This window comes from Camellia sinensis, chromosome 1 (assembly GCF_055761805.1).
Source record: "Camellia sinensis isolate YWXY chromosome 1, ASM5576180v1, whole genome shotgun sequence".
Lineage (NCBI taxonomy): Eukaryota > Viridiplantae > Streptophyta > Magnoliopsida > Ericales > Theaceae > Camellia > Camellia sinensis.
Window position 1 is genome coordinate 149,970,141 of NC_138961.1, and position 19,024 is coordinate 149,989,164.

Sequence of the window (19,024 nt, forward strand, 5' to 3'; positions counted from 1 at the left end):
TTCAAACCCCCACACCTGGATCAACCAGAGGCGTTCGGAAATGACAAGGAGACGGAGAAGCAGAAAGAAAAGCTACTTGAAGAAGAGGCTGTGCTGAAACAGTTCAAAAAGATACAGGCAGACATCTCCATCTGGGGGCTGCTTATGGCTTCACGAGTTCATAGACAAGTTGTCCTATCGGCAATGGATATGGCCAAACTCTCAATAGACACCACACCTGAGCAGCTGGTATGATTGGTTTTTCCGGTAGGGGCTTCCCCAATGTTGACCTTTCCCGACAAGGAACTGCCACCTGAGGGTGCAAATCATAACAAATCTCTCTACATCCCTGTGGAATGTAGAGACAAGTGGATACCGGTGGTTCTTGTCGACACAGGATCCACCATTTACGTGTGCCCGTCGAGGACAGCATATGCAATCGGATTGAAGCCCGCAGACTTTGTACCCACTGCCTAGGAGATTCGAGCATATGACAACACTAGCAAAGAAGTGATGGGGACTGTGCAGATTCAGACTAAGGTCTGTCCAAGACAACACGATATTGACTTCCATGTCTTGGACGTTCCCGCGACCTTCAATCTACTCCTAGGACGGCCGTGGCTGCACCAGGTGAGGGCGGTCTCTTCCACCCTACATCAGATGTTGAAATATCCCCGCAGGAAGGAAGTGGCTATAGTTTTTGGAAATTCATCAATCCATCCGCCGCCAGAGGTGTCTACACCGGTTTTGGAAATTGAGCATGGCACAGAGGATATGTTCCTGTCAGGATTTACCCTTGCCGAGGCCCGAGTCGTACAGAATATCTTGGTTGTTGATGAAGGGCTATATGTCAGCGCACAGTCAATGTACCTCATGAACAAGCTCCAACACATCCCTGGGATGGGATTAGAGAAGAGTGGCCGGAAAGGCATTGCAGTATCAGCCGAAGAACCACACAACCCGCATACCTTTGGCTTGAGTTATCTGCCCACCAAAGAGGACTGGGTGAGGAAAGGCAAGGAGATGGCTGGGAGAGCCAGAGCAAAGCAGGCGGGGAAGCCTTATGAGTTAATGCACCGACCCATCCAAGGTACCCTAAATGGACGCTTTGCCCGGGAGGGAGAGGATTTTCCATTCTGTGGCTTCCTAGAACCACGGTTGAATGTAGAGAAGTGTCGCTTGCCTGGGTTTGAGATCTTCTTTGACCTGTAGTTATCCGGGGATGACGTTGCTGTAGACTCGCCCAAACGTCCCGGGAGGGAATCCCATTTTGTTCATTTGGGCTCACTACAGTTCGGACTCAAATTGTCACGGTTCTTAATCTGATCTCACAATGTGCGATGTGAGATTGATAAATCACCAAAGAGTCCAAATTCGATAAATCGTTTTGAAAAATAGATTTTTAAAAAGAAGTGCCAAACATAGACTGTTTTGTCAGATACAGAGTCGCCACCTAAATGTTTTATTTTTGTGAAATTTAGGAAACCCTGACTCGTTGCCTAAGGCCACATGTCCTTCATCACCAAAGTTGCATCGGCTCGGGAACTTGGATACGATTGGGAATGGTCAGCTATGAGCATCGCCGCTCGCCCGATCAAAGATCGGCCACTACTAAACATGATATTTTGTTTTTAAAACATATGTGTTCTTATTCCAGTTAATTAGCTAGAATTTACTATGTGGTGCGCACAACACACAAGTATAGACTAGATCGCCTAATTTGGAACAAAGCATCGCATATCTGTTTTGTTTGGAAAATGGTTTGAGGTTTGCTACTCGCAAGTAGGCTAAAACACTAGTTTCGACGAATTATTCCAATTCAAGCAACCCAACCTTCACCCACAGGCATTCAGGCAATAAATCAACTAAGCAATTAGCCTCAATATGCAAGCATGCTTTCATATTAACACTCACATACATGCAATATGCTAAAGCATAAACACTCACAGTGTACTCCGAGCCAAAATAAAAAATATGTTAGCAATCAATGTATGATCCAAGTCCATGTTAAAATGGCTAATGCGTCGCATACAAAATGTCACTAGAATAAGCTCGACTAATCTAAGGATGGCATGTGAAGTTCAACAACTCGATGCACGTATTCAAATTGGAATTGAAATACTATGCGGTTAGTATGATGCGCCAAGCCCGATGCATGCAATACAGATGAATGGATGCACGCATGCATAGCATAAGGTATGCTAAATCAAATATGCCCTAAAACTAACCATCATAAGCGGTTAAATAAAAGGGAGAAAGAAGTGGGGGTTGAAAGACATACATCACACACACGCACGCTTATTACATAATTTGCCCTCTCGAGGGAGGGATCGAAAGAATAGTACAAATTAATTAACTAACAAGCTAATTAAATATTACATCACACTTAACTAATTGAAAGAATTAATTAAGCTAAGAAATCAGTAAAGAGGCCTCGGGAAGAGGGATGAATGCGTGCACGCCCGGCTTCGCTCGGAAATCCGACGCCATATTCATGCTGCCTCTGTTTGCACTGCTCTGCACCTCTGAGGATTGCACAAGTCTCAAGGTTACTTCTGGACTACTCCCTGAGCACTATGGGAGGTCACCGACCAAGGGAAAACATCACCGGCTATAAAGAACTGGTCATCGACCAAAAATTATACCACCGGCTGGGTTTTCATAGTCGGTCGGCACTGAAAATTGCTGGCCGGCCATTTCTTCATGCAAAATACTTTTTTGCTGCAACAGAGGACAGACAGAGTATGGCAAAGAATTTTCAAAGCAATGTTTGCACCACCACACTCCTCATCATGTTTACGACTCAAAGGAGTATGGTTCCCGACCCTCGGGCCACCAATCGCGCATTTCAATACGTGCTGGCCAAATGAGTCAAGTATGCAACTTCAATATTAAATGCACAAAACACAAAACATAGCAAGAGACCTCCAACCTCAATCATGGTTGATCAAGAGGCAAGGGATACATGCTCAATGCTATGCAATCCTAGACATGCAATCACATTAGTGCAACATTGGTATGCCAACAAGCAATGTATAATAAACAAGCCAAATGTAATGCAACCTAAACTAATATGCAAACATGCAAGGCATGTGACAATATTCATGGTTAGGCAAGCATGAAACAACATGTGAGGGACAAACTCATGCAAATACGCAAAGCAATTTAACACAAGATGCATGCCAAATGCAACACCACTTAAACATGCAACAACATGTCAATGGGCCAAGTATGCAACAACATACAAGGCAAGCATGCAACAACATGCGAGATTGGTCTTAAACCAACTTGGGCAGCTCACAAATAAGCCCAAATCAGCGGCCAAAATGATGCAACAAAGGCATGGAATAGACATGCAAACATGCATGCACAAAGGCCTATCATCTAAGGCATAAAAGAGGCAACTTTTAAACACATTTAAAAGAGACTAATATGGAAAAATGACAAGCATTGTAAGCTCTGAAATTAAGTTAGAAATGGTGCCAAACCAGCTAAACAAATCAAGCAAAGCATGCAACCAAGCCCAAGATTTGGAAACTAACCATGGGACTCGAACCAAGACTATATGAAGCAAACCCCAAAAGGCCATGGGGACCTAAAACAATCCCTAGGCAGGTCTAACCAAGACCAGAAACCCACTTAGATGGCATCTAAATGGCCTACACATGATGGCATACACAAAAGTCCAAACATGGAGCATAAAACAACAATTCTTTAAGGCACTAAAGGAGCATCAAATGTAAGTAAACAAGCATGCCATATGGACTGAAATATCATAACTAATGGTGCCAAACCACTGAAATGATGCAAATAGAGCATGGTAGAAGAGCCAACACTCAAAGCACACAAGCTAGGTTGCATGGTAGCTATACAAAGCAAGTCATGGATGACCCAAACAACCAAAATCAGACCTTTAGCATGGCAAGAGAAGGCCAAAAGCTTCATGGAGTTAGGCCAAAACAAGTAAGCATAGTGGTCTAAATGCTAGGTGCATGTTAAGGCAAAATCGAGGGATTACAAGACAAGTATACATAGCATGTATGGCACGTCTAAACCAACTTTGGACAGAGGTAAATCATGGCAAAATAACACCAAATATCAACTAAAACATGGCCAACATGAACTTAAACAAGGTGCTCACACATGAGGCAAATATGACAAGTATTGAAGACAACAAGGAGAGGGGATGGCCCTCTCCTTCTTAGGACCTCAAAACACCATCCCCACCACTGAGGTGAGAAGGCCAATAAAAGGTGGTCCCGGAGCTCATAAAAAAGGCACAAAAATGAGACCAAATAAGGCCTAAGAGGGGGTAAACAACCCCAAACACCAAAGTGATCTTAAACAACTATTTTAAGCACTTAAAAATAGAACTTTTATCAGTTATAGTCGAAGCTTAAAAAAAGATGCAAGATAGGTTAAAAGCTTATGTAAAAATGGGGAAACTAAAGTAAGAACACTCACCCTTGTAGACCTTCTTCAAGAACAATGGTCCAGCAGGTTTTTCGAGTCCAAAGCAACCCAAGAACACCAAAATAAACCTCCAAGGACCTCAGCTACCAAGGATGGTGTATTACTAGGTGTTCTAGTGCAAAAATATGAACAAAACAACCTTATACACACATAAATATGTAAAGAAAGGGAGATATAGCGATAGATAGATACAACTCTCTCCTAACCCTAATTTCAGACCTCTGGAACCCTAGAGGAGGGAGGAGAAGCTCCCTCTTTATAGAATTCCAATCTTGCAAAGCTTCCAAAACAAGCCAAGCAAGAGACAAATCTCTCCATACATGTGTGTGGAGGGGGTGAATTGTGCGTGCCAGCTGTGTCAGCTGGCACTAAATATCTGCATAAAGCAAATGAACAGGGGTTAGCTGGAAAATATGGCCGATTGACCAACAAAAATGGCCGGCCAACCAAAAATATTGCCGACCGACCAAAATATTTGGCCGGTAGCAAGAAAACTAGGCCGGTGGCCTCAAGCCAAGACCGGTGAGGTGTGGGGATGGCCAAAAGGCCATTCCCTGCCCTCAAAAGCAAAAAACACAAGTGTTTGGTATACAACCAAGCACAAAACAAACAAGTCGAGAGGTCTTGAGGCAAGGCGCGCGACCGAAACCTCCGAGAACTCAAGACAAACACGAACAAGGATGATCATCGAGTGTTCAAACGAGGACGTCCAAGTCTTGAGGACGGTCAAAAATGGGGTGTCTACAGTTGCCCCTCTTTGACAGAACTCGAAAGTCATAACAATGACGGGAGTGAATGTCAAAGCCCAGAGATGACCCATTTTTGACAAAGCCGAAGACTTAGACAAGCATGTTAGATAGCAAGATATGTGCCCGAAGGCAGGGGCAAAATGCAAGAACAATGCATGGTGTCGAACATAACTTATGATCATGCAAAGAAAGCTGCAACGAAGCAAATACATGCAATAAATGGAACAGTTTTAAGCAAGCCAAAACCCAAACTACATTACAATGCAGAAAGGATGTAGAGAATTATGTAATTCTCGCTACGTTTGACGCAGAGAATACAACACCTGTGCGGTTCGTCTGGTCGTGCCAACTTCAAATGAACCGCACATACGATATCGTTCCTGTCCAGTTCGTCTGGTCGTGCCAGCCTCAAATGAACCCTACATACAATATCGTTCCTGTCTGGTTCGTCTGGTCGTGCCAGCCTCAAATGAACCGTACATACAATATCGTGCCTGAAAAAGAAAGAGAACTTAACAGGTACAATATCATTAGATACATGCATAGCAATGCAAGTGAAAAGTGCGTGACAACGCGAGTGAGAGGGTGCATGACAATGCAGGTCGAAGGGGTGCATAACAACGCAACCCGGGTGTGTACATAACAATGCGATTTGAAACAAGCATAACAACGCTATGAAGGCACAAACACATATAAGTAAAGTACACGCAACAACGTGTACAATGTGTGTAATAGACACTTGAACACATGTGACTAAAGCAATACGCGACAACGCATGCAATGTGTATAAAAGAAACTTGAACACATATAAGTAAAGCAATACGCGACAATGCATGCAACGTGTATAATGGGGAACTTGAAATGTACACATGTAAGTAAAGCATATGTGGAAACGTACGCAATGTGTATGATGAGGAACTTGAAATGTACACATGTAAGTAAAGCATATGTGGAAACGAACGCAATGTGTATGGTAGGAATGAAATGTACACATGTAAGTAAAGCGATACGTGACAACGCCTGCAATGTGTGAAAATAAAGGAACTTGAACACATATAAGTAAAGCACACGTGACAACGTGAGCAATGTGTATGGCAGGAATGAACACATGTAAGTAAAGCATGCGCGCTAACGCAAGCAATGCGTAACCTCCTGAAAATATGCATGAACACATATAAGTAAAGCACACGCGGAAATGCATGCAATGTGTAAAGCAATGTGAAGATAAGTATGAACACATGTAAGTAAAGCATGCGCGACAACGCTTGCAATGTGTAAAGTAAGGAATAAAATGTACACATGTAATTAAAGCACACGTGACAATGTGTGAAAATAAAGGAACTTGAACACATATAAGTAAAGCATACGCGACAACGCATGCAATGTGTATAATGAGGAACTTGAACACATATAAGTAAAGCAATACGCGACAACGCATGCAATGTGTATGGCAAGCAAGGTATGAACACATATAAGTAAAGTACACGCGAAAACGTGTACAATGTGTAACCACCTTGGGGGGATGCATAAACACATATAAGTAAAGCACACGCGAAAACGCATGTAATGTGTAAAGCAAGCAAGGTATGAACACATATAAGTAAAGTACACGCGAAAACGTGTATAATGTGTAACCACCTGGGGTGGATGCATAAACACATATAAGTAAAGCACACCCGGAAACACATGCAATGTGTAAAGCAAGCAAGGTATGAACACATATAAGTAAAGTACACACAAAAACATGTACAATGTGTAACCACCTAGGGGGGATGCATAAACACATATAAGGAAAGAACACGCGGAAACGCATGCAATATGTAAAGCAAGCAAGGTATGAACACATATAAGTAAAGTATAGGCGAAAACGTGTACAATGTGTAACCACCTAGGGGGGATACATAAACACATATAAGTAAAACACATGCGGAAACGCATGCAATGTGTAAAGCAAGCTAAATATACACATGTAAGTCAAGCACGGGCGGAAGCGCATGTAATGTGTATAGCAGGAACAATGCAAATGAAACGTGTATGACAATGCGAGGTAGGAAAATGTATGACAATGCATATACTGAAATGCATGACACTGCATGATAAGGGAATGCATGACAATGCATGTACCGAAATGCATGACAATGCATGATAAGGGAATGCATGACAATGCGTGTACCGAAATGCATAAAATTGCAAAGTAAGGAGATGCATGGCAATGCATGATAAGGAAATACATGACAATGCAAGTGCGGTGTGCATAACAATGCACGATGAGAGAAATGCATGACAGTGCATGTACTGAAATGCATGACAATGCAAAGTAAGGAAATGCATGACAATGCAAAGTGAGACACGCATGACAATGCATGAACGAGAATGCATGACAATGCATGGAATTGAAATGCATGACAATGCAAAATGAGACACGCATGACAATGCATGAATTGCATGACAATGCATGTAATTGAAATGCATGACAATGTAAATGAGGTGCACATGACAATGCGTGGTAGGAAACATGCATGACAATGCGTGTAATTTGAGATGCATGACAATGCGAAATGAGACATGCATGACAATGCATGAATTGAAATGCTTGACAATGCATGTAATTGAAATGCATGACAATGCGTGTAATTGAAATGCATAACAATGCATGAATTGAAATGCATGACAATGCATGAGAGGAAATGCATGACAGTGCATGTACTGAAACGCATGACAATGCGCGATATGGAGATGCATGACAATGTGAAATGAGACACGCATGACAATGCATGAACGAGAATGCACGACAATGCATAAACTGAAATGTAGATGAAAGATGCATGACAATGCGTGTAATTGAAGTGTATGACAATGCATGACTTATTGAAATGCATGACAATGCATACTATTGGGATGCACGACAATGCAAATGAATTCAAAATGCGTGACAACGCACGTTTCTTGAAATGCATGACAATGCAAATGACCTTAAATGCGTGACAACGCACGTTTTTTTTTTCTTGAAATGCATGCCAATGCAAATGAACTCAAATGCGTGACAACGCACATTTTTTTTTTTTTTAAATGCATGACAATGCAAATGAACTCAAATGCGTAACAACGCACGTTTTGTTTGAAATGCATGACAATGCAAATGAACTCAAATGCGCGACAATGCACGTTTTGTTGGAATGCATGACAATGCAAATGAACAGTGCATAACAATACAAATTGTGCGTGTTACAACGTGTGTAGTTGTACATAACGGTACAACCTATGCATGTTTGTCATAAACGAGGCAACACATGTAATGCAACGCATTTAAAGCAGTTATTGAATCTCGCAAGATACCAAAGGATACGGAAAGTATACACCTTGCGCGTATTGAGCATCGCATACGGGAAACACGGCTCGAGGTCAACACGAAGGCCGATCAAGGTTCGAAAGTGCATTTCTTTGTACTGCCTTCATATATGAAGGTTCCAAACCACATCAACGACCCAAACAAGGGTGCAGAGGGTTCACCGGCCACCGGGGAAGACCACCGGCCACAAAATAAGGCCATCGGCCAACTTTTTGGCCGACCGGCTAACAATTTGACCGACCGGCCAAAAATGCCTGTGTCGGGGTAGTTTTGTCAATTGGCCACGGGTCGTTAAATATGAGGTTCTAAACCTCATATTTTCACTTTGCCCTAGCTCGAAAACTTCCCTCCCTTCTCTCTATGTGATTTTCCTTCTCTCGATCCCCGTATTTCCTTGGTTTTCGGGCCCATTTCGTTGTTTAATTCGCGAACACATTTTGAATCGAATAAAACTTGATTTTGGTGTACTTTTCTTGATTTCCATCACCTAGGGTTCGTTTCTCCCAAGTTTTCCTTGGTTTTCGTGCCCTTTTCCACACTTCGACATTTTTTCCCATTTTCCACCCTCTCGGGGTTGACCTTAGGGTTGACTTTTCACATTCTTGCCCGGTTTTCACACTTTCGGCCATTTTCACACTATTCTTGAGATGGCGGACGACATTCCAGGCGGTGGGGCTCCCCCGGAGTTGGACACGGACCCTGTGGCCGAGCTCCTGCCTCTTCACATCAGGCCGTTCGATCCGGTGGCCTACAGGTCGGCGATATACGTCCTTCCTCCTGACAGCCTTTGCCACTTCTGGAGCCATGCACGAGGCGCGCCACCGGAGCTTCTGCTGCGCGAGCCAGAGTCACATCTGTCCTATGGCGCTTCTGAGGTACACTCTTCCCTATTTCATTTTCTGCAAAGTAGAATACATAACTGCAATAGTTGATTCTGTTCTTTAAATGTTTGGCCCAGATACACCGATACATCGCATGCTGTAGTTCACTGCGAGCACACCCGCACCTGATATCTGTTTAAATCTGAACATGTGTACACACGCTGTATTTTCCATTGAACCACTCAAACACACTGATACATCACATGCTATAGTTCACTGCGAGCACACCTGCACCCGATATCTGTTTGAATCTGAACACGCGCGCACACGCTGCATTTTCATCAATTCTGAGTGCTTTCAACGCTGTATTTGTAACACTGCCTCACAAATGTTTGCTTTCACCACAGGGGGATTCCCATGCCTTCCGGGGGTATGGGAATGTTGCCGCCAGAGCTTGGTACATGGAGCTGCCTGATGCGGTTTGTTGCATCGTTGACCGAGCTGTCTTTGGGACTTTTTGCATGGGACTCTCGCACCTCACTGCAAGTAGGCCTCTCCTTGTTTCTCTGGTGGAGAGGTGGTGAGACACCACTGACTCCTTCCACCTTTCCGTCACCGGGGAGATGATGATGACTCCCTTCGACTTCTCCATGCTCACAGGCATCGGAGTGGGGGGTGATCCTATCCCCTTTCATACAGACTTGGACGAGTGGGACGCTGCTCAGACGTACCTGCTCGGCGCTCAGCCACCTCTCACTCGGGCAGGGTTTGTGCGATACTCATGGTTCGAGGACCATCTTCGAGTCCAGGCGCCTACTACCCAGGAGGAAGAGGAGCAGTACGCTCATGGATTTATCATGTTTCTGCTAGGGACGACACTTTTCGCCGACCGGGCGAACACCGTGGCGCTCTACTTGCTGAGCGCATTGGTGGATGTCACACAGATCCGTCGCTATGACTGGGGTGGCGCAGGCTTGGCCACTTTCTATGGCTACATGAGTTCGTCCTCCTACCTCAGCGGACAGTTGCTCAGAGGCTACTGGCGAGCTTGGGAGGTACATATTCCCTTTTCTGTTTTCTCAGTTCTATTTCACATCATCTGTACACTGCACACACTGTACACTCTGCACAATACACTGCACATACCGCTTTCTACTTTATCTGCGTACTGCTTTATCTGTATACTACTTTATCTGATAAGCATGCTCATATCCATTCTGTCACACTGTACAGTTGTGGGTGTATGCCTACTTCCCGAGACTTGCCCTAGTGCCAGACGAGGAGATGCCCCTTGGCGTTCCATTCTCTCACCGCTTCGATGTGAGGTGCGAGCGGAGACCACAGGAGTCCCTCATTTTCTTTCGCCCCTACTTTGATACCATCACCGCAGCCGAGGTATGTCAAACATTACAGTTTATTTAAGCTTCGCTTTGCATTGTTCTTTCAATATCAGTAGGTAACAAACTGCGTTTTATTTGCAGATTACCTGCCAGCCTTGGGCTCCATTACCTGATGCAGTTCGGGACCGGTATGCCAGTGCCTGAGAGACGGCCCGATTCAGAGTTCTATTAGAGGGCCCTGTCTGCCGCGCTTGGTACTTTGGGGAGCACTTTTTGTGACAGACCTTGGGCGTGCCAGAGCAGCCGGTTCCAGCACCTCCTCCTACCCATGCGAGGGTCACTGAGAGATACACCTTAGCGGAGATGATGAGCTACACCATTGGCTGAAGCTATGAGCACTTTGTAGACGAGGGCGACTATGCAGAGTTCGTCCAGACCTATATCATGCAGCCTCTGAGTAATGCTCGTCGAGCTGAGATGGAGAGGCCTGCGGCGCCAGTGGCTGGAGCAGGGGCACCGAGGGCACCTAGGGCAACGAGGGTACCTCCGGCTTGAGGCAGGAGTGGATCTCGGAGAGGGCAGGGAGCCGGGTGCCCTGAGCTGCCTACTATGATGACATGTCGTGGGCAGAGTGGGGAGACTTACCAGATCCCCATCGCTCCCCCTCCGCCTGATCATGAGCTAGTCGGATTCTATGGCTTACCTCCGGTATGTACTAATGCATTTTATATCTTGTACAGTCATTTCATTTCATTTTTCTTGATATTTCACAGAATACTAATGTCTTTAATACCCTTGCAGACTTCTGCCGAGTACACTCGCCAGTCTTTGGAGTTGACTGCCTCTGTGATGGAGATGCTACAGCGGAGCCTCGACCTGCTGGCTATCTACGGTATCCCGGTAAGCTCTTTCAACCACAATCTCAAACTATGCATAATCTGTTTCACACATAATCTGATGCATCGCACTGCCAACATGGCACTTGATACGCGGCCCTCACGGCATTTGATTCACTATAACCCACAGACTGCTCATAGCATTGCTTACAGCATTCATACATTGCACTCAGTCACTGTACTCTGTATTGACACACTGCTCATAGCATTCATACACGGCATTCTACATTGATATACCGCTCATAGCATTCATACATTGTACTCATATGCTGTATTCTGTATTCATACTCTGCTTTGCGTAGCATAACTGATGTATTTACCATTTGTCCTTTTCAGCCCCCATTCCAGATACCGGCTGCAAGAGGTGCTCCAGCAGGACCATCTATATCTACCCAAGGAGGAGGGAGAGCAGGGCGAGGGACCACAGTACACCCCCGCACCAAAGCGAGGCGCACTCATGTTGGGAGTAGCTCACTAGCACCGATTCCAGACGACGATGAGTCCGAGACAGAGGCTGAGGCAGAGTCATCGGAGGATGAGACTGGAGATGATTTGGGCTCAAGCTCAGATGGTGGAGCCGGCGACGATGCTCCTGAACCTTCGTCTAGGAAGAGGACGAGGACAAACTCTCATGCCTGAGACCATTGATCTAGACTTTTGCTGCTTTTCTGTTTTTGCTTTTCTTTTTGCTGGTTGATTGAGCACATTGTACTGCCGCAGGTAGGTTTTGCTTTCTTCAAAACTATGTACTTGAAAAGATAATGGAATGAAACAAACTTTTTCCTAAAAAAAAAAGTGTTACATCGCATATTTGATACGTCGCACAGCATCATATTACATAACAATGTAGTTGAATTGGAAATTGAACATGCATGTATCACCAGGTCAGGTAGACCAACGTAGCAACTAAACTCAATAAGCAGCCATAAAACCTTGACAAGTTTATAACTCGATAAACAAAGAGCAACAACTCGATAAATAAAATTGCGACAACTTGGTAATCAAGTGAGCAACAACTTGGTAAGCAAATGAGTAATAACTTGATAAGCAAATGAGCGACAACTCGATAAGCAAAAAGGGTAACAACTCAATAAGCGAATGAGCGACAACTTGATAAGCTAAATGAGTAACAACTCGATAAGCAAATGAGCAACAACTTGATAAGCAAAAAGGGTAACAACTCGATCAGCAAATGAGCAACAACTCGATAAGCTAAATGAGTAACAACTCGATAAGAAAATAAGCAACAACTCGATAAGCAAATTGGAGTAATACAGGTGTGACTTTGCAAAACCAACATCGGAAGGCACTAGAAATGGAACTAATCACAAGTTCTCAATATGTTCAACATATAGAGTGTTCGTTTTGAACACACCGCTCACATCACAGTACTCTGTTCATTTTGGTCATACGGCTCATGCAGGACACTGATGATTCTGAATACACAGCTCATTCTGAATATTGCTCATTCTGAACTCACAGCCCATATCACAGCATTCAGTTTATTTGGCATACAGCTAATTCTGAACAAACAGTTCAATTCGAATAGACGGGATGCGAATGTGGGATTGGCAGAAGTTGAAACATACTCGGATGCTCCAAATGTGAAAGAACAAACGTGGAGAATGGCGCAGCACTCTGAGCACAAAGCGATTCATTTTAAAAATCGAGAAATGAGTTCTCAATCGGGTATTGAGCCTACGACTAAACACAGTGAAAAGCGACTCAACAATAGAAGACAAAGGGGATACAACCTAAAGACAAACACAGACACTTGAAACGACTCAAGACAAGAATCGAGACAAACAAAACAAAAGACACGACACTCAGACGCGTTACAAAAGTGAGAGGCCAATTTCTCCGGGTATTGTTTCTCACCCTTTCTCATTTGTGATTCTCATATCACTCTGGCACTCAATCTCTGTTTTTTCTGAAAAAAGCCCTTTTCCTCACTTTTTCTCTCAGCACACATCTCTCTATTCTTCAACCTCTTATTTTTTATCCCTCCCCTGGGTGGTTGATGGATGAACAAGAAATTGCGGGCTCTTGCCCCTAGCATGCTGCTAGATTCTATTTCTTCCGCTCACAGCCAGTGAGTTCCTCCCATAGAGGGGTTGCACTAAGATGGGGTGTGTAGCAAATTTGCAGCTGACATCGGTTGATGATGCTTTGCTAGGGAGTTTGGACGTGATCAGATCTATCCAGATGAGGAAGTGAAATATCTTGATCCATTCCAGTTCGTGCTTCATACTTGGCTTGATACCTCGTTGCTTGGAAGATGTGAGAGCTTTTTGCCCTTTTGCAGTCAGCTTTAGTGGCGCCCTTTTCTGGCAAATACGGTGCCCTTTCCGGCAAGTAGAGTGCCCTTTCTAGCAAGTGCGTTGATAAAGGGGAAAAGACAGAACACCTGACCCAACTGTGCCCCTAGTTCATCATTTTGACCATTTCTTGTTTTTGGCTTTCTACTAAAATAATTTTGACCAAAATAAGAGTTAGATTAACATGCTTGTTCAATTTTCTAATTTGAAATCATGCAAGTTAGGCTATGAGCACTAAAAATTTTCCTTTTGTGGGTCCAAGGAATGGTCCAGTTTTGGAAAAATGGGATAATTTTCAAGAGAATCAGTCAACCTCAGTAAAAATTCTCAAAAACCATTTTGGCAAACAGCCACTGCTCAACGAGCACAGAACTTACTCTTGAGATGCACAACCTCAGATCGGAAGGAAAACTGCCCCTTGTCTGAAGGACACTGCATAGCAACAGAAAGTTGTCCCTTGTTTGAATGGCACCGCAGCGCATTGAATGGCAACGGAAAGCTGCCCCTTGTTTGAATGGCACCACAATGCATTGTAGTCAATCCTCAGAGTGACGAACACAACCAAACTCTTGGATACAGATAAGGCAAAGATGATCAAAACCATTACATGGACATAATCAATTTGGAAGTATTTGTGGCTGGACTTCAAAATGAAGTTGCCTACGTATTCCAAACATGGGAATCAAGCCTTACGTAGTTCCGATTAAGGGACACTCGGGTATTAACCTCTCCTTTTACGCTCTAACTTTTGCCAAGGCCGCCCTTCCAGGTTTTCAACCATGCGAGGTATGTTCTTCTTTTCTTTTCAATTCTTTTCATCTCTTTTTCTTCATTTCTTTTCTTTTTCTTCTTTTTTGCATTTTTCTCTTCTTTTTTTTTTTTTTGTTCTTTTTTTTTTTTTTGCGTTGTTCTCTTTTTTGCTTGCTCTAACTTTTGTCTGGGTTGCCCTTCCGGGTTTTCGGCCCAGCGAGCCTCTCAAAGGTAAAAGTGTAGCTTTGTCCATGTCAAATGGTTTTGAGATCTCAAAGCCATCTGAATCCAGGAGAGTGGTTGTTATTTGCTGATGATGTCGGAGTCCATCCAATGGGGGCTGAATTTGCCCCTAGTGTTGTGGATAGGGACTCAGTTGTTCTCTGGTAGTACTTTCTTCTTTCCTCCCTTCTAGGATTTGGCATTCTTGTCGATCTTCGTCTTGGACTCTTCGAGTGCATCATCTGACGTCTTTTACCTCTTGTTCGAGACGTGCTTCTGATCTGGCCATACGAGCCTCACATCGTAATTGACCGTTTGAACATTCTGGATGCAAGTTCAAGGTTTTGAAAGCAAAGGGGTTGAGTCTCAAGGCTGAGAGCGATCCTAGGCTGCACAATCTCAAGAGCGATTCCACACAGGCCTTCGCGGGACCATGCAAAACATTTTTTTTTTTTTGAAAACTTTTAAGAAAGCGACGAATCACTCGCGCTGAAGACAAGGTAGAACTAGTCTGGATCAAGCCAGGGTCCTTCTCAGTACTCACACTAACAAGCATGATCTCATTCATTAAGGGTTTTAGCATGCCTCTCCTTCTCTCAATTGATCAAATTTTACAAAACTCGAGGAATTCCTTCCTCTTCGTTTTCATCACAATGTTCAAAAAGTTTTGAAAAACTTAGGTCAATGCAATGATTTGAAGGCATAAAAGAGCAGTTGAAATGCACTACCATTTCATTCAAGATTTTGGTACAATTGGCACAAGGCGGAAGCAAACACGAGAATGTGAAAATTACTGCCGTTTCATTCAGATCTTCTGGTGTAACTGGCTCTATGGCAGAAACAGACTCAAAAAGAAAGCAAAGAGACAAACACAAAACAAAATAGTGACATCTGAGGTAACATCCCCGAAATCACCCGACTCTAACAAAACAGGACTGACTCGATACAACAAGGCAGACCCTTAATCAAAAAGACTGACTCAAAATAAAGAGACAGACTCAAAAACAAAACCACAGAACTAACTCGACACCCGAGTCAGAAACTACAAAAGTTAGCATTCACAGATGCTCAAAACAGTGCGCGCCACACGCCACATCTGAAGTAAACCGAGCACCACCCGCAGGTGGGCCAACCCCTTATCACATACTTGCATTATCTTCAAAGTCCAAAAACTCAGTGGTGATAGACTTTGCTGAGCCGAGTGGGAGGATGACCTCATTATCGATCAAGTCTTGCACTTCATGGCGAAGACGAAAACAATTGTCGGTGGTGTGACCAGCCTATTGATGGTACACACAGTACTGGGTGGCATCATGTGAGAGAGGGAGATTACTCAGGAGAGGCCGAGGCTCAAGAGGATTGAGATGACCTTTTTCCGTGAGGATTTGAAATGCCTTGGACAAAGGCATGTAAAGGGCATGAAAAGCCCTGCGCCCTCGGGGCAGATACTTGGAAGTCTGTGGACCTTTGCTGGGCGCACTAGCAAAAGAATCGGCAGGTGCTGCCTTAGCTCTCTGATCTTTTCCAGGTGTAGGATTAGGGTTGAGAGGAACGGTTCTGGTACGACGGTCCCTATCTCGATTTTCCCTTTGGCTTGAACTGCTCTCGACTTGAGTGCGGAAGATCTCATCCACAGTCTTAGCTACAACTGCGAGTACTTGTTGGTTATTCAACCCCCCGGCTTTCAGAGCCTCAACAGCTTGCTGGAGTTATGCATAGGGATCTGCATCTACCCTCATCTTGTTCTTTCCACTAGCCTCAGCTTCGTGGGAGGTTTGGATTGCTGCTTCAGTGCAAAGCCCCGTTGTTGTTGATACGTCATTGCCAAAGTTTGAGACAGCTTCAGGCTGGCTGAGCTCAATTACAATTCACCCCTGTAGCGGGGGCTCCTGCAGCATGAAATTCCCAACATACGATGCAGTTAGTGGCGGGGCTGACATTCCATAGGCTAAATCATCCACGGATCTCTGAAGGTCGCCAATCATTCCCATTAATTTAAACGTGGTGGATTCACGAGCTTCAAACAACTGGGGTTCCTAGATCGGGCACGCAGTAGGCGACCTGGGCGGCTGTGATATCTCAACATCGGTCTCACCCTGTAAGATGATCCCTTGATTTAGTGCAGCTGTCATAACCACAACCTCCTCTGAATTCTGTGACATCATAAATCTGCTAAACTGAACGGAGGTGATGTGACTGGTGACTTGATTGATTAGATATCTGCCTTGCTTTGACGAAAAAGAACACTGGCTATTCTGAACTCAGATCTCTGAAACTCCCCCCTCCTCCTGAAAGAGAAAACAGGCAGCGTCTCAGCCCAATTTTACCCAAACAATTGCAAGCAAAACTGAATAACGGTATTCGATCATTGATCACTGTTACCCAAAACTACTGCCCCAAAACTGAATCTGATACCCGCAGATACTACTAATTCTCAAAACACTGACACTGATGCCCTCAGGCCTGATGCCCAGACTTGCAAACTGATATGTGCATTCCTGTAGAGGTCAACTGAAAAAGCACATAACAAGCTAGTAAGAGCCAAAACACCCTATGTTGGGGCTAGGGTTTCCCTGTCCTAGTTTCGTCGCGAACTAGGGTTTCTCTATGCATACAGCGGTTTCAAACAACCTATAATCGGGTAAGCAACCTGTCCTAGTTTGAAATAGTCGCTATGGATTCCGAATATGCACTAGGTCGAATGGTCAAAAAGGATGCCCCGGTAAAAATCGGGGTTTGTGTTCCCATCGTGGCAGAGCCCGTAACCGGTCAGCCTTATGGCACGTTTCTCAAAGCGAGCCTCCGGTAAACCGTTCAGGAATAGCAAACGACAAACACGGTGTCCTAGTCGCACCGATACAAATGCAATGCAAAGAAACACATAAGTGTAGTAAAAACAAGATATCATGGTTCAAGTCAAGTTCTCTAAGTCCCCAGTAGAGTCGCCAGAAACTGTAGACGCGCCCGAACGTCTCGGGAGGGAATCCCTTGTCGTTCATTTGGGCTCACTACAGTTCGGACTCAAATTATCACAATTCTTAATCTGATCTCACAATGTGCGATGTGAGATTGATAAATCACCAAAGAGTCCAAATCTAACAAATCATTTTGAAAAACAGATTTTTAGAAAGAAGTGCCAAACGTGGACTGCTTTGCCAGATACAGAGTCGCCACCTAAATGTTTTATTTTTGTGAAATTTAGGAAACCCTGACTCGTTTCCTAAGGCCACATGTCCGTCATCACCAAAGTTGCCTCGGCTCGGGAACTTGGGTACAATTGGGGAAGGTCAGCTATGAGCACCCCCGCTCGCACGATCAAAGATCGACCACTATTAAACATGATATTTTGTTTTGAAAACATATGTGTTCTTATTCCAATTAATTAGCTAGAATTTACTATGTGATGCGCACAACACACAAGTATAGACTAGATCGCCTAATTTGGAACAAAGCATCGCATATCCGTTTTGTTTGGAAAATGGTTTGAAGTTTGCTACTCGCAAGTAGGCTAAAACACGAGTTTCCACGAATTATTCCAATTCAAGCAACCCAACCTTCACCCACAGGCATTCAGGCAGTAAATCAACTAAGCAATTAGCATCAATATGCAAGCATGCTTTCATGTTAACACTCACATACATGCAATATGCTAAAGCATAAACACTCACAGTGTACTCCGAGCCAAAATAAAGAACATGTTAGCAATCAATGTATGATCCAAGTCCACGTTAAAATGGCTAATGCATCGCATACAAAATGTCACTAGAATAGGCTCGACTAATCTAAGGATGGCATGTGAAATTCAACAACTCGATGCACGTATTCAAATTAGAATTGAAATACTATGCGGTTAGTATGATGCGCCGAACCCGATGCATGCAATACAGATGAATGGATGCACGCATGCATAGCATAAGGTATGCTAAATCAAATATGCCCTAAAACTAACCATCATAAGTGGTTAAATAAAAGGGAGAAAGAAGTGAGGGTTGGAAGACATGCATCACACACACGCACGCTTATTACATAATTTGCCCTCTCGAGGGAGGGACCGAAAGAATAATACAAATTAATTAACTAACAAGCTAATTAAATATTACATCACACTTAACTAATTAAAAGAATTA